Source organism: Pectinophora gossypiella, unplaced genomic scaffold (assembly GCF_024362695.1).
Source record: "Pectinophora gossypiella unplaced genomic scaffold, ilPecGoss1.1 Pgos_30, whole genome shotgun sequence".
Lineage (NCBI taxonomy): Eukaryota > Metazoa > Arthropoda > Insecta > Lepidoptera > Gelechiidae > Pectinophora > Pectinophora gossypiella.
Window position 1 is genome coordinate 1,706,825 of NW_026063240.1, and position 22,287 is coordinate 1,729,111.

The 22,287-nt window shown below is 36.0% G+C and overlaps 1 long non-coding RNA gene across 1 annotated transcript in view; it reads left to right on the top strand.

The window, feature by feature from the left end:
* LOC126380899 (uncharacterized) overlaps positions 1–9,340 on the top strand; it is a 48,477-nt gene extending 39,137 nt beyond the window's left edge. The window contains exon 4 of the long non-coding RNA XR_007568576.1: positions 9,138–9,340. This is a non-coding gene — a long non-coding RNA (uncharacterized LOC126380899). The remainder of the gene's footprint in view (positions 1–9,137) is intronic.
* Positions 9,341–22,287: the final 12,947 nt, after the last annotated feature.

Here is a 22,287-nt window from a genome sequence, read left to right on the forward strand (position 1 = left end):
AGTTGTATTTTCTATGGTATTTGTTATTTGTGATATTTTTTATTAATGGTATGGTGTGGTGTACCGGTGCAACACAGCTCAAGCTCATATTTTTGAATATATTTTATATAATGCACTATTTATGTATCGTCATAATATTTACGATGAATTATTTTATTTCATTTTTGAATACTTGTTTTATGGAATTACCAATTATACATAGTTACTCATTTTGCTGCATGTTATATACACATATTGTTTTAATCTATGTCACCGAATTATACACTATTTACAACGATTTACTATTCATTTACTTACATTTATATAACAGTGTTGATGTTATTAATTACCAGCACAAAAACAAAACAAATGGCTCCTAAAACTAAATTCTTTAAGTTGGGATTATATAATGCAGGATCACTAAACACAGGACATAATGATTTTCTGGTCGCAATGAATCGCTTTAATGCTGACATAGTCGCCATCAATGAGTCATGGCTGCGGGACGGGCATACGGGGTGCGCGCCGGCGCCGCCGGGCTATCGACTGCGCCTCACGCCGCGCCCGCAGCATATGAAGGGTGGATGGGGTGGCGGTGTGGGATTTTATGTAAAAGAAGAGATCCGCGTTCGTTATTTCAAAACCTCAAATACCTCTATAGAACAGATGTGGCTAGCTACTAAAACCAATGGATATTCCTTGGTGATCGGTACTGCGTACAGGCCAAGTTGGGTGACTATAGATACATTCATAGACGCTGTGACAGATTCCGTCTCTAGGTTTTCACACTACGACTATGTAGTTCTTATGGGTGACTTTAATGTCGACATGCTTCTACCCAATGACAGTAAAACCATAAAGATGAATCAGTTTTTAAATTATGTGGATTTGCGACAAGTTGTAACTGAACCTACTCACTTCACTGCACATTCCGAGAAGCTAATCGATGTAGTATGTACTAATTGTCCGGTTCGTGAAGTATCAGTTACCAATATTACTGGAGAACTCGGACATGCAATGATTAATGTGGCGCTGACGTTGAAAAAAGCTAAAATACCTCCTAGATTTGTTACCTACAGGCCCCTACAGGAAATTGTTTTGGACAATTTTAATAGTGACCTAATTTCCATCGACTTTGAGTCTGTGGCTGGTGAGCCATCTGTTGATGCTATGGTTACCAAATTTAACACATTAATCACAGATTTATTCGATAGACACGCTCCTTGTAAAACTGTGCGTATTAAAAGCCAAAAATCTCTACCATGGATCACGGAAACAGTTAAACTTATGATAGATTTACGTAACGAAGCCCATATAAAGCAAAGAAAATCAAATTTAGAAACAGACAAACAATATTATAAAGATCTCAAAAAGCTTGTAGTAACTAGTATCCATAATGAAAAGCGAGCATATTTCAATCATTGTATTAACTCTAATATAAATAACAGTGTTCAGTTTTGGAAAAATTTGAAAGGCAAAATTTTAATAGATCCAAGCAAAGATGACTGCTTACCCGACTGCTTTAATGACCCTGATAAAATTAATGATCACTTTTTAAATATCCCAGGACATGATGTTATGGCAACCACATTGGAAAAAAGTAAGTTCGATAATTCAATCTCTGGGGTTGACTCTTTGAATCTAACACCAGTTACAGAACTTGCTATTTCAAAATACATCATGTCCATTAAAACTAATGCAACGGGCTGTGACGGTATTAGCAGAGACATGATTGTTCTGACTCTACCCAGGACACTTTCGACGATCACTATGATTGTAAACAAATCTATCGCGACTGGGGTGGTGCCCGAAATGTGGAAAGAAGCGTTAGTCACGCCATTGCCTAAGATTAGCAGTCCTAGTGAATTAAAAGAACTTAGACCAATCAGTGTATTACCATTCCTTTCGAAAATACTAGAGAAAGCAGTATATCACCAGCTCATGAATCATGCAGAGAGGAATGACCTTCTTCCCGCACTCCAGTCGGGTTTCCGTAGAGGTCGCGGCACAGTTACAGCTTTATTGGACGTGACTGACAATGTTATCGCTGAACAGGACGTTGGCCGTGGGACAATTCTTACACTTTTGGACTTTTCTCGTGCCTTTGATAGCATTGAGATTTCTCTTTTATTGTCAAAGCTAGCCTATTATGGACTGGACTCGCAGGCCGTAAAATGGTTTAGTAGTTATTTACATAACCGTCACCAGTCTGTAAGACTTAAAAAGCATGATGGTACTAGCTTGGTTTCCGGCTCTCAGGTGGTTCGACGCGGTGTACCTCAAGGTTCCATACTAGGTCCGCTTTTATTCATTTTATACAGTGCTGACATGGTTAAAGAGATACAGAACTGTAAATATCATTTGTATGCAGATGACGTTCAGTTATATATTTCAGACGTTCCGGGTAAAATACCAGACGCAATACATTTGCTCAATGAGGATTTGAAACGTATAGCTGAATGGTCGGACAGGAATGCGTTAGTTTTGAATCCTCATAAGTCACAGTACATGGTGCTAGGGTCGAAGGTACAAATTGAAAAAATTCTATTTCGACAACCGGTGGTAAACATTCGGGACATAACCCTCAACCGGGTTGAGGAAGCCAAAAATTTGGGTGTTCTGATGGATAGTCGACTGCGTTTCGAACAACATGTTGAAAATCTCGTAAGGAACTGTTTTTATAGGTTGAAGGTTTTGTATAAAATTAGAAACATAATATCTGTAGAAGCAAGAATTACCCTGTGTGAGTCACTAGTGTTGTCTCGTCTCAACTATGCAGATCTTGTATATGGCCCTCGACTGTTATATAAAACAAGTCGGTTAATACAGCGCGTGCAGAATGCATGTTGTAGATACATCTTTAATGTACCGCCGAGGAGTCATATTACACCATTTCTAAATAATGCCAGTATACTTAATATGCAGTATCGTAGACAGTTACACATCGCTTCCTTAATGTTCGACATAATAAAATTCAAAAATCCCGATTATCTTTTTTCGAAACTGAAATTCCCACATTTTGATAAACTATACAAAAGTGGGAATGAGCCCCGAACTTTACGCCCCCCTTTAAGTGTACATCAACACAGAACAGTAGCATTCACTGGCAGTTTTCGCTACCATGCAACGAAGTGTTGGAATAATATTCCACCACCAATAAGAGCTCTTACATCAAAATTATCTTTTAAGGAAAAAGTAAAAAAAATACTTCTATATTGTCAGAAACAAGAAAATTCACAACTTCTTGCATAGGTAGCGAATACTACTTTATAGTTATTTTATCTATGCATTTAGATTGTTATTGTATACATATATAAATATCAAACAAGTATCTCTTTATTATGTACGTAGGTATATCACTAATTTTACAACGCATTTTTACGATTATCTTCTGCATGCATTATTTATTATTTGTAAACATCGTCAATTAGTTCGGTTACCGTATCCGCGGTTTCCTCTATCCGGGTTGTAGCTGAAAATCAGCGATTTGCTCCAAAGGGCAAAAACTTGCGCTGAGCTATGACCGTTTTGCGCTGCTGCAGCACACATACATACCTAGCCTGTGTTAAACATTTTGTATGTCGTGTGTATTGTTGTTGATTTGTATTGTATGCATGTGTGATTGTAGACCAAATAAATGATTTATCTATCTATCTATCTATCTATCTACAAAATTGGATATATTTTTTATCTAAAATTCTGCAGTTCTGATTTGATAAATTAAATAGAATTTGATTAAATAAATAACATCATTAGTATTATAGTCTACTTAAGAATAAAAATAAAATTAAATGAATATTTTTATGTCAATAAGAAGTATGAGATTTTCAATAAATACCTCGATTGTCAATGTCGGGTAAATGTCATTTGGATGTTTTTGAGGCGCGAGTGGTAGCAATATCGCGATTGCCTGAGAGATGAGACGGAGCATAACGGGTATAAAAGGGGTTTTGCACGATTTTTTGAGGAACTTCGTTGGTGACTACGACAGCAGGAGGTGCTGCCGGTTTAGGAATTTCAGGTCGGACTAGAGTTTCTGTAAGTTGGTAGGGATCCGTTCTGCTGGATTACCAGCTGTCGCGACTTTTGAGAGCTCCGTAGCTCAGGATTACAGTGCGCGATTGTTATTTTGTCAAAATATGTAAATTTGCTCTTTAATCAGCTATTCGAACCTTCCGTGGTGTAGCTGATCGTCTACCGCGTTAGAATAGGGATTAGAATTAGCTTCCGTGCGTAGATTACGTGAAATTATGTAGGTTTTGTCCGACAAAAGTCCGCGGAGTGCGCTGTAGGGACCTTGTTAGGTTTTAAAATAGGAAGTGTGGTGTACTAATTACCTTTTTCTTACAGGCATCGTTGGAAACAGGTCTGAGATCATCAGATCTCAGACGACAGGTACAATTTTACGCTAAAGATAGGGCCCGATAGGAGTAGGATGTGTCAAAAGTGTGTAGGGAAGCTTGCGAACGTAGGGATCATGTGCTGTTTGTGATTGTTTACCTTTGTTTGTGTTTTGTTATTATTTATGTTATTTTATGTAGTTTATGTATGTTTATCTATTTAACTTTTTGACTGACATTTTACTGACGCGTAGGGAATGACTGCTTGCGATATTCTGACTGGACTTTATTTTTCTTATTGGTTATGTTCGGGCTGTGTGTCAATGTTTACAATGAAAATTGTACATATTGCCGCATAGACTGAACAAAATATGTTCTCGTAGTTCTGTGTGTTGCGATTCGCATTTCGAGGTAATATAATTATTGCCTGGAGATGGGGAGATCAGTATGCAGAATGAGGTATCCTTGTTTTAGAGGTAACCTCATGGATTTAGATTTTTACTTTATACTGTGAACCTAGACTGTTGGTCCAGGTTGGATTGTAATCTTGCTGTGTTTTATTGTAGTTAGAATTCCCCTGAGGATTCTATTCGAAAACCAATCTGAAGTTACACAGGGTGAACCTTTATGGTTTACGGCCTGCTACCTCACTGTGTCAATGTAGAATAATTGTAGGAACAGTTGTTGTTACCACTGTAACATGGTTCTGGATTGTTCTATAGTGGTGCTTTGGGAGATACAGCTATCTACAGGAGTGGGGCGGTGAGATATTATTATCCATGACCTTCTTTCTGATATTGGGACAGGATGACCATCCGCCAATATGAGATGAAGCTAGATAATCAGTATCGAGCCAGCGCTGCGACTTGGATAGTCAGGTTGGATTGCCTCCTCCTGATGAGCGGTTGTGCGTGGCGATGCTTTCGAGTATGAAGACTCTAGCCGATGCCATATAATCAGTATTGTATGGTATGGGTCAACTTTGTCCTCTTGTGTTATAATGTAAATTTATTATGACCCACTCTGGACCTATCAGCTCATTGTGGCTTATTAAGTCATGTAAATAATACAATTAATTACTAATTTGAATTGAATTATAAAAGTCTGGATACCATGAGATGAAGGTAATGGTATTGATAATGGCTTTTGAATAAACTTATATACTCTGAATCTGTGTTGTTATTTCACCTATGTGACTTAACATGACTTCTTATATATTTACTTACTTACTTGCATTGTCTGGGCCTGCCTGGCTTGATTACACTGATATACAAACCAATTCAACACAATTTATTTGTGTTATTTTACTATTCTTCTACCTGATAATACCTTAATGTCACTGCTGCTAGTTTGTGACATACCTAACTTTACAACCTATACCTTGTCCAGGGGTTTACCTGGCCTAATTTCACTATGCAACTTGTTTGCTTACTAACATGCAATATTATTGCTATAATGCATTTATGCATAACAATTACATCCAGTTTGACTGCATATATTCTTGTGATTCATGGTTGGTGTCATATTCATGACCATCCATCTCACAATCATACTTATTCCTATGGCTGGTGTTATTGCAATGCCGCTGAAGCCATAGTAGGGACGTTAGGGACATTTTTGCTTAGTATACTCGGGGTCAATCCAGTTCGGTAGTCTCTGCTTCTGTTGATCCTCTTGCACTGTGGTGTATTGAGGGGAGGACAGTGATGAGTAGCTGCGTATTGCCTTCGGTTGCTAAGTCGCTCATTCGTTTTGTTAGGGACCTTTTGCTTAGTATATTTGGGGTCAATCCAGTTCGGTAGTCACTGCTTCTGTTGATCCTCTTGCACTGTGGTGTATTGGGGGGAGGACAGTGATGAGTAGCTGCATATTGGCTTCCGGTTGCTAAGTCGCTCACATACTTACCTTTTTGCGCCATGGCTATGGTGCTAACTATGCATCACAATGAGTTGTGTTGTTAGATTGGATGTAAATCTGTCTAACTTAAATAATTTTATTACATATGTGAAATTGGTGTTGGGAAGCTCTTCCCTTTACCTACCAACTATTTACCTAATGCTCCTGATATGTCACATTTTTGTGCTTATCATTCCATAAAAACCTATATGTTTCTTTCGGAGAGGGGCCTAAATCAGGGTAGGGCCTCATTCGCCGGTGAGCGTGGTCGGGGCTCGAAACGGCACCCTATACTATTACATTGTTGGTATGGTATTTTAATCCTTTTCCTGTGTTCCTGGATCTTTTACAATAATAAAACTTAATTCCTAATCATATTTGAAATAACTAACTAATTTCTTACCTTCTTGTAAGTCTCTCTTGTTTAATTATAAGCTTTAATCAGTGTCATTAAGTTTAGGTTTGCTTGGCGTTGATTTGACTGTTTTTAAACTATAAATACTTATAATATCTCACATCCCATTGCCCTATTACTTAGATACTTACTTGACTTTCTCATATACCATAGTGACATAATTATAACCTATTTTTATTGTTATTAAGTATATATGTAGTATATTAAGTTAGTATTATTCTTTATTTACATGCCCTCAATAACATGCATTCATATCTGACTCAGCTACCTTCATATAAAAGAATTTGAGTTACTACAAAACACAACATAAGGTCCTACCTTTATACTAGACGATCACAACAATAATAATGGCCATTTTAATCACTTAATTTGACTATAACCCAGGGTCGAATCCTGGTCAGTTTAGTCAGTGGAGTTGAGTGTGTGGGGTTTTTAAGTAATATATGTAAGGGGGGGTGCGTTACAATTTGGTGCCGTGACCAGGATTATGAGGTCTCAAATGCTGGGAAAAGATTGGATGTCTTGGGGGCGTGAAATTTGATATGTACGTGTATATAACTAGGGGTTTATAAAGATGTGAAATGTTTATGTATGTGTAATCTAGGGAGACATAAAGATGTGTATGTATGGTTAAAATAAAGTGGGGGCGTGAAAATGTACATGTATGTATGTAAAACTATGGCTTATAAATGTGTGAAATGTTTATGTATGTATTAATGTAACCTAGGAAAGGCGTAAAGCTATGTATGTACATCAATAATGATGTGGAGGCGTAAAGTTATGTATGTACCTCAAGAATTATGTGGAGAGTAAAGTTATGTATGTATCTCAAGAATTATATGGGGGCGTAAAGCTATGTATGTACTTAGAGAATTATGTGGGGGCGTGAAGCTATGTATGTATCTTAAATGTCCAGCAGGGGCGTTCTATTTTTGTGAATAGTAAGGGTCTGAGACTAACCTGCCAACCCTGATATCATAAAGGGGTGAAGTTTGTGTTAAAACGGTTCCATCTTATGGTTTAATTATCAATTATTATAAATAAGAGACTGGTTATCATCAACATTTTAATATTATTTAATTTTATAATAAGTACAGGTGTCATATTCTGCTTGCTTTTATTTATTATTATTTCACTTTAATTTCACTGTGTATGTTCATATAATTTTTGTTTTATCTCACTGTGCATGCTTATATTATTTTCTATGTGTCACTTTCAGTATCCTCTTACTGTGGCCTAGACACCTTTAGCCTAACCACGGTCACATGAGTCTGTGTGATTGGCAGTAAGAAAATCCTTCCTACACCTTCTCCTTTCCACTATCCGCCTGTTGCCTTAGGTCTCATGGTGCAGGTATCCCGCCCTATGTATCTATTTATATATTTTCTGTGTAGGTATGTCTAGGGCTAGGGCTGTAGGACGATAGGCAGTTTGACTTGCTAGCATTGTAGGGTTTCATTCTTGCATAGTTAGGCAGGGCTATATTATCATTCCGAAGCTGTAGGTTATGTAGAAACATGCGCGTAACTGAAAACAAAATAAAATAGCATTGTAAGCGTGTTGTGAACAAGATGCAAGTGAAGGTTTTCCAACGTACAGACGTATTATTTTAAGTAACCAAACTTTTATAATTACCTTGTGTCATCTTTTATATGTTTTTACTAGGTAGAATCTTCTTATTTACGATGATTTCTTTAATAATCACGACGAAATAATCGTATTACAACAGATGGTTCTCTCCAGTTGTCAATCTGACATTAAATTTGTTTGTTTTTGGTTCATCTAAGTACGTAGACAAGGATCATCTTACATACAGCCTTGTTTTAGGTTCATACTTTGACAAAGGCAAACATTTTTTATTAAATAAGCGTGTTTATTTAGTATTTTTATAGATACAATTTATCTAAAGCTATAGAATGTAATTGGCGCGTTTTGATGTAGGTTTATCTTACTTTTAATAAAAATATAATAAAATAATTAACAAAATCGATCGATCTAAACTAAAATCGATATTAATCGGTTCGTGTATAGATGCTTTATTTTGCCTGCCATCTGGTGACGAGTAAGAGTATTAGTTTGACATTTTATTAGATAGACTTCGCATAGAGTCTCATATCGACGGACAAATTATTAGTTCCGTTGTTCACCGTTAGAGAGCGTTGATATGTATTATTTAATTGTTTTGTTTTGTTTTTTTTTATCGTATTTTTTATTTTTATTTTATATAATAAGTTAGATTAAAATTAGATAGGGATTTTAAATGTTTTATTTGCTTGTTATTGTATGTTTAGTTTATTAACGTAAACGTGTTGATGACCGCGGTTGTGATACGCGGGTAATTTAAATAGGGTTATTGTTGACCAAGGTAGGTAATTTAGCTAGGGTTAGTGTTGATCAAGGTCAATAATCGGAAGGGTCAATGGTCGGGGTCATTGATCGGTTTATTGGTCAAGGTCATTCATACCGGGTCATTGACACGGGGTCATTGATCGGTTTTTTTGGTCAAGGTCATTGATACCGGGTCATTGACACGGGGTCATTGATCGGTTTTATTGGTCAAGGTCATTGATACCGGGGGTCATTAGTCGAGGTCATTGATAGAGGTCAGGGATAAGTGGTCGTTGACCGGATTATAGGTTAGGTTATTGACTTGACCTACTTCCATTAGTTCCAATGTTCTCTCATAGATGGCGCTAGTAGTTTTGAAATCTATCTTTATGTTTAGATTTAATTGAATTTGATAGATTTAATTTAAATAATTTTAAATAGTTTACTTTTGTTTTGTTTATTACTCAATTATTGAGTAATTATTTATTTATTTTTGTTTTTTTTTTACGTTTTTATTGTTATTATGGGAATTGTTATAAGAGATATTTATTAAATTTATTATTATATTCAGCAAAGGTTTAATTATTAAAATAATTAGTATATTATTAATTATTATGGTTATTTAATAATATTATTGATGTATAATTATGATATATATTTTTTTTTATATATAGTAATATTTTGACATCACGCTCGTGTTCCCAAAGGAGTAAGCAGTAGTATATAATATTATGTATTTATTTTTATTTTATATCTTATATTTAGGTAAGTAATTAGGAAACATTTTTAGTATACCTGTATACTTACATGACTGTACTTGTATATCATTATGGTTACAGTATTTTTTAAATAAAGTATTATATTTACTTATTTGATTTTCAAATATCGCTATTATTTTAGTATTTATTTACTCTTGAGGGGAGTTGACGGTCATTCCTGGGGGGAAATTAGATAAATTGTCATTGTATATAAGATTTAATAAAGGTTGAATAAGATCTTCTTTTGGAAGTCTTATTATAGTAATATGAAAGTTTGCTTTATTTATTTCTCTAAGGCTAGCTTATTGTGGTGTTTCTTTTTATTTTATAAATTATCACTACGATAAACTACGTAATAATTTAGGGGGCGATTGTAACAGAACGCACCACAATAATCGTCGCGGATGGAGTCATCTAGTTTATTTTCAATAAACTTTAACGTACATCAATAATGTGTACAAATATTTGTCTAAAAGTTAGTACTTAACTGTAACTAAAAGGTTTGGCTATGGGGTGAAATATTTTTTCGACATTTATTTATTATTTTCGTCTTTTTTTGAATTTATATTTTTATTATTATAATATTCTTTTGTTTTTATGACTTTAGACAGGAAAAACATAATTAGAACTTTGAGAAACATGTAGGCTTTGTTTCACCTTTAGGTTTCATAATTTCATAGATCTACAAACAAATGGAATTCAGTGGTCTCTGCTTGTCCTGGTGGAAGGTAGGCGTGAGTTTATGTATGTGTGTATGTATGCACAAACCTATATGGAAGTGATAATGATTTTTTAGTGATTATACCATTATGTAAATACTTATTTCTTAATTCGAATCTAGTGTTTCTATAAGGCAATTTTTTTATTATTTTTATAAATTTAACGCCATCTATTAGGGAATAGATTTGGATAAGTGCGTCTACTCGTACATAGATGGAGTGGGAAAAGGACTGACATTTGTGAAAAGCAGGACTTCATTTCTAGGCAGCTTGATAGCTAGAAGTCATTGTAGTACCATAGCTTGCCAATAGATGGAGCTGTACGATATCAATAAAAATAATCAACCAGGGTATTATTAATGAAACATACTATTTTTCTCCAAAACTGCTTTATTTAATATTGATGCGCATAATTAACAATGTACCTTTGATGTGAGAAACAGTAGCGTGCTTGTAGGCTTAAATCTTTCATCTTGCTAAATCTGTCCGTCATTCACATTTGTTTTCCCATAATTTTTTTTATATTCTGCAACAGATTCCAGGTTTGGAGTAGATATCTGTCTCTACTGGATCTTTGGACGATTCTGAAAGTAATTCATAACTGAAATTAGGGGTAAATTTTATGTAAGAGCATAATCACTGTCTAGTACCTACTAAGACGATGACTTGCATTTACTTATTGTTTCTACAGATATTATTTATGACTCACAGGACTCTAATAAACTAATAAAAACACGTAAGTACAATAGGAGTAGGATTCATTTTTATTCTCAAAACAATATGAAGGGAGATCAAATCTCATCATGAAAGCCAGTTTTAACCGAAACCGTTTTGCTAATAACTTTATATTTTATTTATCAGTCCAGAAACTATTGGTTGATTTCATGTCTGGTAGGTATGTAATTTACTAATTATTATATTACTCATCAATAAAACAAGGTTGTTAGTGACTGAGCATGTGTAGGAATCTAAGGAATATTTGAAAAATTTCATCTGTTAATATCTCATTAAATCCTAAACAGATTCAAATAATTCTTGTAGTCCTGATAAGAACTATCTCCCCACACATGGAGTTAAGTAATAAAATTTGGCTTGATTGCTGTTTGATAGTTGAAATTATCGTAACAAAAATTGGAATAAATGGTTGAAACAGTGACTTTTTGCACTACGAATTTCTCTATAAAATACTTAACGAATACAAAAGGTATTTATTAATTTCTTACCTGGTGAGTGAATATTTTATAGGATACATTATAAACATCGTCAAGAAGTCTTCAATCTTACTAATTATTGTAGCTAAAACCCGTACGTTGCATCTTATTTTGTCTTCCTTCCATTATGTTTCCCACTATTCTGTAGTCGTATTAAACACGATCTGAAAGGTTTCATAATTATATTTAACACATAAGTACACTAATTGTCCAAACAATACAAACCACACTACTTGATTCAAGTGTTTTGTTTAACTGTGAGAACGAATGAAGGATATGTTCAGTTTACGTCACAGGAATACATAGATTATAAAAAGGTATACGAAATTTTAGAGTTTGTTAATTAGGATTTGAGATAGGGATGTTATTTTGAAAGAATATGTACGAATTTATGGAATAAAATTATTTAAAATACAAAAATAGACATTAGGATAGTTTGAATTTTCGCGGGAGTAGCAAGCACCTAAAGGGTGTCGATGTAAAAATATATGAATGAAGGGTTTTGAGCTGGTATATTTTACAAAATTGAAAATAATAGCTATATTACGTAGTATTTCTTGTTGAAATTGATTTATAAAGCATACGAAGTTCGTACCTATCGTTTAAAATATTATTCTAATTTTTTAGAACTGTAATTCGTGAAAATTGAAAAAATCATGGAAAAAAAAGTAAAACTAAAATAATGCCAAGTGTGAATCGCATTATTTTAAGGGGTTCCGTGCCTACAATTGAAAGAACATTTAGTGAACAAAAACATGAACGTGAGTTGATCGTGAATTTTATATTGCTAGTATGTTGTCGTTGTTAATGACAAGCCAAAACATGCATTGGAGGATCGGGTTTGTAGAGTGGGGGATCTTTTTAAATGTTTGATTTATTGTGTTTCTTTGAATTTGTAGTTGTGATGGCAATGGAGATGCATTGTTTTTGAAAGTTTCAGCTACCTAATTGTCACAGTTTAAGAGATATAGAGGAATTTAGGTATTATTCATGGTTTTTGTCTCCAAAAACGGAACCGTTTTTGGATTGTTGACAAGGTGTTGTATTGTACGCGTTTTAGACCCTAAAATAGAACAATCCAGAAGTCACGCCACTTTTCGCGTACACAGAGAAACAGCCAATAAGGTTGAGGAGCTTGGTTTGTGTAGATTATGTAAATTACAGATGTGTGCGAGAAACGTCAGGCAAATGGTCGAGCGAGTGTTTGGCTTTTTAGAAATTCTACAAAATTGGATATATTTTTTATCTAAAATTCTGCAGTTCTGATTTGATAAATTAAATAGAATTTGATTAAATAAATAACATCATTAGTATTATAGTCTACTTAAGAATAAAAATAAAATTAAATGAATATTTTTATGTCAATAAGAAGTATGAGATTTTCAATAAATACCTCGATTGTCAATGTCGGGTAAATGTCATTTGGATGTTTTTGAGGCGCGAGTGGTAGCAATATCGCGATTGCCTGAGAGATGAGACGGAGCATAACGGGTATAAAAGGGGTTTTGCACGATTTTTTGAGGAACTTCGTTGGTGACTACGACAGCAGGAGGTGCTGCCGGTTTAGGAATTTCAGGTCGGACTAGAGTTTCTGTAAGTTGGTAGGGATCCGTTCTGCTGGATTACCAGCTGTCGCGACTTTTGAGAGCTCCGTAGCTCAGGATTACAGTGCGCGATTGTTATTTTGTCAAAATATGTAAATTTGCTCTTTAATCAGCTATTCGAACCTTCCGTGGTGTAGCTGATCGTCTACCGCGTTAGAATAGGGATTAGAATTAGCTTCCGTGCGTAGATTACGTGAAATTATGTAGGTTTTGTCCGACAAAAGTCCGCGGAGTGCGCTGTAGGGACCTTGTTAGGTTTTAAAATAGGAAGTGTGGTGTACTAATTACCTTTTTCTTACAGGCATCGTTGGAAACAGGTCTGAGATCATCAGATCTCAGACGACAGGTACAATTTTACGCTAAAGATAGGGCCCGATAGGAGTAGGATGTGTCAAAAGTGTGTAGGGAAGCTTGCGAACGTAGGGATCATGTGCTGTTTGTGATTGTTTACCTTTGTTTGTGTTTTGTTATTATTTATGTTATTTTATGTAGTTTATGTATGTTTATCTATTTAACTTTTTGACTGACATTTTACTGACGCGTAGGGAATGACTGCTTGCGATATTCTGACTGGACTTTATTTTTCTTATTGGTTATGTTCGGGCTGTGTGTCAATGTTTACAATGAAAATTGTACATATTGCCGCATAGACTGAACAAAATATGTTCTCGTAGTTCTGTGTGTTGCGATTCGCATTTCGAGGTAATATAATTATTGCCTGGAGATGGGGAGATCAGTATGCAGAATGAGGTATCCTTGTTTTAGAGGTAACCTCATGGATTTAGATTTTTACTTTATACTGTGAACCTAGACTGTTGGTCCAGGTTGGATTGTAATCTTGCTGTGTTTTATTGTAGTTAGAATTCCCCTGAGGATTCTATTCGAAAACCAATCTGAAGTTACACAGGGTGAACCTTTATGGTTTACGGCCTGCTACCTCACTGTGTCAATGTAGAATAATTGTAGGAACAGTTGTTGTTACCACTGTAACATGGTTCTGGATTGTTCTATAGTGGTGCTTTGGGAGATACAGCTATCTACAGGAGTGGGGCGGTGAGATATTATTATCCATGACCTTCTTTCTGATATTGGGACAGGATGACCATCCGCCAATATGAGATGAAGCTAGATAATCAGTATCGAGCCAGCGCTGCGACTTGGATAGTCAGGTTGGATTGCCTCCTCCTGATGAGCGGTTGTGCGTGGCGATGCTTTCGAGTATGAAGACTCTAGCCGATGCCATATAATCAGTATTGTATGGTATGGGTCAACTTTGTCCTCTTGTGTTATAATGTAAATTTATTATGACCCACTCTGGACCTATCAGCTCATTGTGGCTTATTAAGTCATGTAAATAATACAATTAATTACTAATTTGAATTGAATTATAAAAGTCTGGATACCATGAGATGAAGGTAATGGTATTGATAATGGCTTTTGAATAAACTTATATACTCTGAATCTGTGTTGTTATTTCACCTATGTGACTTAACATGACTTCTTATATATTTACTTACTTACTTGCATTGTCTGGGCCTGCCTGGCTTGATTACACTGATATACAAACCAATTCAACACAATTTATTTGTGTTATTTTACTATTCTTCTACCTGATAATACCTTAATGTCACTGCTGCTAGTTTGTGACATACCTAACTTTACAACCTATACCTTGTCCAGGGGTTTACCTGGCCTAATTTCACTATGCAACTTGTTTGCTTACTAACATGCAATATTATTGCTATAATGCATTTATGCATAACAATTACATCCAGTTTGACTGCATATATTCTTGTGATTCATGGTTGGTGTCATATTCATGACCATCCATCTCACAATCATACTTATTCCTATGGCTGGTGTTATTGCAATGCCGCTGAAGCCATAGTAGGGACGTTAGGGACATTTTTGCTTAGTATACTCGGGGTCAATCCAGTTCGGTAGTCTCTGCTTCTGTTGATCCTCTTGCACTGTGGTGTATTGAGGGGAGGACAGTGATGAGTAGCTGCGTATTGCCTTCGGTTGCTAAGTCGCTCATTCGTTTTGTTAGGGACCTTTTGCTTAGTATATTTGGGGTCAATCCAGTTCGGTAGTCACTGCTTCTGTTGATCCTCTTGCACTGTGGTGTATTGGGGGGAGGACAGTGATGAGTAGCTGCATATTGGCTTCCGGTTGCTAAGTCGCTCACATACTTACCTTTTTGCGCCATGGCTATGGTGCTAACTATGCATCACAATGAGTTGTGTTGTTAGATTGGATGTAAATCTGTCTAACTTAAATAATTTTATTACATATGTGAAATTGGTGTTGGGAAGCTCTTCCCTTTACCTACCAACTATTTACCTAATGCTCCTGATATGTCACATTTTTGTGCTTATCATTCCATAAAAACCTATATGTTTCTTTCGGAGAGGGGCCTAAATCAGGGTAGGGCCTCATTCGCCGGTGAGCGTGGTCGGGGCTCGAAACGGCACCCTATACTATTACATTGTTGGTATGGTATTTTAATCCTTTTCCTGTGTTCCTGGATCTTTTACAATAATAAAACTTAATTCCTAATCATATTTGAAATAACTAACTAATTTCTTACCTTCTTGTAAGTCTCTCTTGTTTAATTATAAGCTTTAATCAGTGTCATTAAGTTTAGGTTTGCTTGGCGTTGATTTGACTGTTTTTAAACTATAAATACTTATAATATCTCACATCCCATTGCCCTATTACTTAGATACTTACTTGACTTTCTCATATACCATAGTGACATAATTATAACCTATTTTTATTGTTATTAAGTATATATGTAGTATATTAAGTTAGTATTATTCTTTATTTACATGCCCTCAATAACATGCATTCATATCTGACTCAGCTACCTTCATATAAAAGAATTTGAGTTACTACAAAACACAACATAAGGTCCTACCTTTATACTAGACGATCACAACAATAATAATGGCCATTTTAATCACTTAATTTGACTATAACCCAGGGTCGAATCCTGGTCAGTTTAGTCAGTGGAGTTGAGTGTGTGGGGTTTTTAAGTAATATATGTAAGGGGGGGTGCGTTACACCATTCTCCTTTGTTTCGCATATAAATAGGTATCCATAATTCTTTTTTAGAATAATAGTGTTTTGTCATAATTTTTACAAGGCATAACAGTAGTAGGTTAGGGTGCGGCGGCCTACGCCGCCAGCATGTTTATCTTACACACGAAAAGTATACTGAATGATCACCAACAGCATGAAATAGAGTCAAAAAATATAAAAAGTCACAATCATGAACCAAATGCAGCCAAGGAAAAAGTAAGTTCCGGAAATGTTCAAAGTTGTGCCAAAACTTTTCTTATTCGGAGTATAGTTTTTATGCTTATATGTCATTATTGTCATTAATTATTATGCTTATGGTAGTTATGAGTTTCAAAATTATGCTTAAAAAGTTATGACAAATTGATACTATGCGTAACTAATAATAGGACAAGTAACATTATGCCATGGTAAATTATTACATAAAAAAATATGCGTAAAAATAGAGAACCTAATCTTCACGCCATATATCCTAACGATGTAAACGTAAACGAGTGTATGCCATATGACGATTACGCAACCTACTATCAGCCGGAGTATTACGAGCAGGGATCTTATTACACGGCTTATGATTCGCATAACGGTTATGAGTACGATAATACGAACTTTGTATATGAAGAACAATCCGAAGTAACTTACGAGCAGGGTGAGCAGTCGCAGCCTTCAGCTGACGATAACCAGGATTTTCAGGTGGCTAAGACATCAAAAAAGTCAAAATAGAAGTGAATCTTCAGACCCAAAGGCAACTGCCATATATTGAAATTTTAAACCCACCTGTTGTGAATGAAACGACGTGCGTACGGTTCAAGTTCGTTTAATGCACTCCGACTACCTACTAAATACACATAATGCAAATACCCAACATCCCTCCACCTTTATTTTGCTAAGTACAACAATTTATTAAAAATACTTTTTATAATTAACTTTAGGCAAACTTCTTAAAACTAAATTAGAACCAATTACAGTTCGAGGGTTCACCGCTAATGGTGACACGTTTCTAAGGCTGTGGCCAGGAGTCTCTGATTGATCGTATTCCGTAGAAGTGCCCTGTGTCATTCCAGTTTGTAATGCCGGGTCAGCGTCGGACCATTCCTCTTCCCCTTCCAATTCAGGTGCCGATCCGGGTCCTGTGGTTGACGACGGTGGCGGCGTTGTGACTAGCTGCTGCATTAGCTGCCCGGAGGGTGGGTTTGTTGTTTGACCGTTTGTGTCCATGAAGGTCCACTGCGTTTCATCCCTCAGCCCATCTTGTTTTTCTTTGAATTTGTACAATTGGTTAATATGTTTTTTTATGGTTTGATTCCATTCTGGTACATGTATCAAATATAAACTTTTGCCAATTTTTTTTGTTACAATTCCTTTAATCCATCTATTATTATTTTGTATTTTAATTAACACAGTATCGTTTAACTGTATTTGTACTTTCCTTTTTTCATCATAATATTTAATCTGCGAACACTGTTTATCATTCACATGATTAGCTAACTCCCGTGACGTAAGTGACGACGATGATTCTATTGTACGTGATTTCAATAAATCAAAACGCGTCCTAAGTGTTCTGCCCAACATTAACTCGGCGGGCGATTTGTCCGTTGTGGTATGTTTGGAATTCCTGTACCTAAATAAAAATTCTAAAATTCTTGCATTAACCTCGGACCAAGATTTGCCTTCCATAAATAATGCTTTAATGTGGTTTTTTATAATTTTTACACATATTTCTGCCTGTCCGTTACTGGACGGTGAGTACGTCGGTGACGTGAGATGTATAATTCCATTTAATATGCAGTACTCTTGAAATTGTTGAGATGTAAAGGACGAACCATTATCTGACACTAATGTATGAATATTTCCGAACCGCGACATCACTTCTTGTAGTTTCTCTATAACTACCGTCGAACTATAACTCCCACAGAGTGGAAAACATTCGATCCATTTTGTATACGCATCCACAAATATAAGAAACATTTTACCCTGTAGTGGGCCAAAAAAATCCATGTGAACCCTATACCACGGTGCTGGTGGGAAAGGCCATGGGGTTAGCGGGGCGCGGGGAGGGGTCGGCTTTAATTGCATGCAGACAGGACATTCTGCTACCATATTTTCTATATCACGGTCTATATTAGGCCACCAAAATAGAGAACGAGCCTCCGTTTTTGTTTTATTAACGCCAAAATGTGTTCCCGTAATATTTTTGGTTGTAAATTTTTAGGCACCACTATTTTATGTCCCCGCATTAAACATCCTTGTTCCAAGGATAATTCACGTCTACAACTAAAAAATGTCTGCAATTCTATACGTTTATTTTTAGCCGGCCAACCCTTCATAACATAATTACAAATTAATTTCAGCAAGGGATCACCTTGTGTTTCATTACGTAAGTGTTCTAATGTGATAGGTAGATCGCCTTCTGTAATAAAATTAATGTAAGTCGCTCGATCCGCCATAGTTACAACAATGCACCTCTGTGGTTGAATAGGTAACGAACTGCAGTGCGCGGTGATGGAATGCGATGACGTATCCGGAACCTGTTTACTACTACTATCAGCTGATGAACGGCTTAAGTAATCCGCAAAGTTTTGAGTCGTGTTTACGTACTGTATCTCGTAGTTATAGCTGTGTAAAAATAAAGCGTACCGTTGTAACCGGTTCGCGCTAACTTCTGGTAAGCCTTTATGGGGGTGAAATATATATATTAAGGGCTTGTGGTCTGTACGTAATATGAAGGGTGTATCTAATCCGTATAAGTACTGATGAAACCGATTTATACCAAATATAATTGCGGTTGCCTCTTTTTGTATCTGACTATATTGTTTCTCCGCACTGTTTAGTGACCTCGACGCGTACGCTATTGGACGCTCGCTGTCACCCTCAAGCTGCGCTAAAACCGCCCCTAAGCCCCATGGGGAAGCATCAACTGTCAAAACCAACTTACATTGCGGATCGTAATGAGCCAAAAATACGTCCGAAGCCAACTCTTTTTTTATTTTATTAAAGGCGTCGTCATGTACTTTGGTCCATTCCCATTTCGCATCTTTTTGAAGTAAATTATTCAGCGGAAATAATATTGATGAGGCTTGGGGAACAAAACCCCTATAATAATTGACCAGCCCCAAAAAAGATTTTAATTCGTGTATATTACTGGGTGGTTTAGCGCTCAACATGGCCTTCACTTTGTCTGGGCATTTATGTATCCCATGCCTATCAATTTGAAACCCTAAGTATGTAACTGTGTCTTGAAATAAATGACACTTATCTTTATTTAGCACTAACCCGGCTTCTTCAAGACGGTTAAACACCAGTTCAAGCCTTTCAGAGTGTTCCTCTTTTGTTTTTCCGGTCACTAAAACGTCGTCTAAAAGACACAGTACTCCATCAATACCTTCCAACAAATTTTCCATTGGTTTTTGGAAAATAGCTGGCGCGTTCGCAAGGCCGAACACTAACCGAGTGAATTTAAACAACCCTTTATGGGTGTTTATCGTTGTCAAAATCTGTGAATCCTCATCTAGGCAAAGTTGCAGACAAGCTTTGCTCAAATCTAACTGAGAGAACTGCTGGCCTCCATGAAGTTTAGAGAACAATTCTTCTGTTCTAGGTAGTGGATATTTCTCTATTTGCAGCAATTTATTCAGTGTAACTGAGAAATCCGCGCATAAGCGAATTTCACCGTTATGTTTTAAAACTGGTACTATTGGGCTAGCAAAATCTGACTTGTCAATCGGCTGCAAAACTCCCTCCTCCACTAACCTATCTATCTCTTGTTCAATTTTTGTTTTAAGTGCGAAGGGAACTGGGCGTGGTCGAAAAAAAATTGGTTGGCTGTCTGGCTTAAGAGTTAATTTTACTGTAAATTTATTCAAACAGCCTAATCTCTTTGAAAAAAGTTTAGGAAATTTTTCTATATAAAAATCAACTTCTGATTTTTCCGAACAATGATTTACTTTTGATAGTTGTAAGTTAAAGGAAGATAAAAAGTCTCTACCCAATAAAGCCGGCCCCTGACCGTTCACAACGTAAATGTCAACATTTCTACGTTCAGATTCGTATTTAATTGGAACATTTAAAACACCAGCTACGTTTACAATTTCACCTGAATACGACTTTAATATTGTCCTAGGCGACGACAATGGAATACGACTAAAATGACGATTATATATTTCTATCGGAATAGCTGTTGCGCAAGATCCACTATCTACCTCGAAATCAATTAATTCCCCACATACCTCAACGGACAGCTTCATCGCCTCGCCGCTATAGCTACGTATATTATAGATAGTAAATCGCTTACCGTCATCGTCGTGACTTTCGTCAGCCGTTTGCAACATGTTTATATTGTTTACTTGACGCTTATCCTTGCACATTCGTTTAAGATGACCTTTTTTTGCCGCACTTTTTACACGTATAAGTTTTGAACCTGCACTTTTCCCCACCGTGGTTTCTATAACCGCATACCTCACACTGCATCACTTTAGGATCTGATTCTACTCTAAAAACTTCAGCCTGTACGGGAAACGAAGGCGCGGCTTGCGCCGGCGCCACTGTGGATCGACGCGCGGCCTGTCGCGCACTGTACACCGCCACTGCCGTTTCTATTGCTTTGACAAATGTTAGTGAATCCGGGTCTTCCATGAACATCTTATCCCTTTCGGCTCCAGGTTGCATGCCCAAAATAAATCGATCTCGCAGCATGTCGTCAACCGTCGATCCGAACGCACAATCCATTGACAGCTGACGGACTCGAGCCGCCCATTGTGTATAATCTTCTCCTACCCTCTGTGTGGCACTGTGGAAATAGTGTCTTTCCGCGAACAAAGACTTCTTAGGTAGTAAATGTTTATCAATTTCTTTGATTATTTCTCCATAGCCCAAGGAATCGACCTTTTTTGGAGCTATTAGATCGCACACCAACTTATACGCGCCCAAGTAGCAAACAAGAATTGTGATTAAGTCATATATGTCTAAACTTTAGCTAAAGTGAGATTTATCCAAATCAAATAGGACTTATTAGGACTTCATAAATTCTTTTCCTTCTTTAATACTATATAGTTTTCAACAAATCCTACTTTAGATAATTTAGAATACACAAAACCAAGTTAAGTATTCTCAAAACTATTTAGTCTTATCTCAGCCTACTGTTAAGTCTAAAAGTATATTTTTACTTTACTCAGATTATTTGAAGGCTCACTTAATACTAAATTGATTTACTGAAGTATCAGTTTAGTCTTGTAAAGTAAAAAATGAATTGCCTAGATATACTTAAGGCAATTTTAATACTAAGCTTTGAGATTAGATTAGTTAAGATTATTTGTTGCTCTTATACAAGACTGTTTTATTCGTTTTTGACTACAATAAGTAAAACATAAGAAAAGTCTATTCACTGGACGATAAAATCGAAATAGAAGCAAGCAGAAAGATGGACGAAGTTCAAAAAATAAAAAGATCTGGTGGTTTTCGAATGCAGAAAATTAAATACAGAAAATTAACCTGTGATAATGCACATCCTACTGTTTTTGTTAGCGATGCGATATCTTCTTCATTGCTATCAATTTTTTCTATCGATTAGTATAACACAATCATTCAATTTTGTCAAAAAAATCGTAAGTTCCTGTTTTTCAATTCCGAACCAGCGTGTGGCGGCCCAGGTACCTACGTCTCGCACAAATCTTCTCAAAAATGATTAAACTAGTCTAACCTAGTCTAAGCGCACGGCAACACTACACCATGAAAAATCGAGTTTTATATTAAAAACCTGCTAAGTTCAAATTTAAAAGTAGGTACCTATTAGTCTAATAATAAATAAATACTTTTCTTTCTTCTTTCATTCTTTCTTTTAATAATTTTAAAAATGTACCTATTTTTAACAAAGTTTCATTGACAATCATAAACATATCTATTTTAAGTTTTGTATATGGTAAAATGCATTTAAAGTGGGCATTAGATTCGCTTCCAATATTTT